A 341-nucleotide genomic window follows, 5' to 3' on the forward strand; every position below is an offset into this window, starting at 1 on the left:
TCTACCATACCACGGAACAAGGCAGCTCATAGTTCTTAGGCCCAAACATATTGCGGGGAAAAACCTTCGTGAATGTACCAGCGTACTTCACTCGAAGACCGCAGCTTTCAACCACCGTCTGCCTCACGCAAGACCACAAGAGACCAAGGATAGTGTTTTGGGGTACTCCAGTAGGAAATGCATGCGTGCACACAACGCACATTGACAGCTATTAAGAAGTCTTTATAAGAACGATTGCAGATGATTACAGTGATGAAGACAGTAAGACAGGGATAATTCTTAGAAACAAATTGTGTATCGCTGAGTATATCAAGTCATGATTGCTTGTAACCGTAATAGGG

The 341-nt window shown here is 44.0% G+C and overlaps 1 protein-coding gene across 1 annotated transcript in view; it reads left to right on the top strand.

Moving 5' to 3' along the window:
* LOC119594194 (lisH domain-containing protein ARMC9-like) overlaps positions 1-341 on the top strand; it is a gene marked incomplete in the record, with an annotated part of 29121 nt that overhangs the window by 21571 nt on the left and 7209 nt on the right.

Source organism: Penaeus monodon, chromosome 33, assembly GCF_015228065.2.
Source record: "Penaeus monodon isolate SGIC_2016 chromosome 33, NSTDA_Pmon_1, whole genome shotgun sequence".
Classification (NCBI taxonomy): domain Eukaryota; kingdom Metazoa; phylum Arthropoda; class Malacostraca; order Decapoda; family Penaeidae; genus Penaeus; species Penaeus monodon.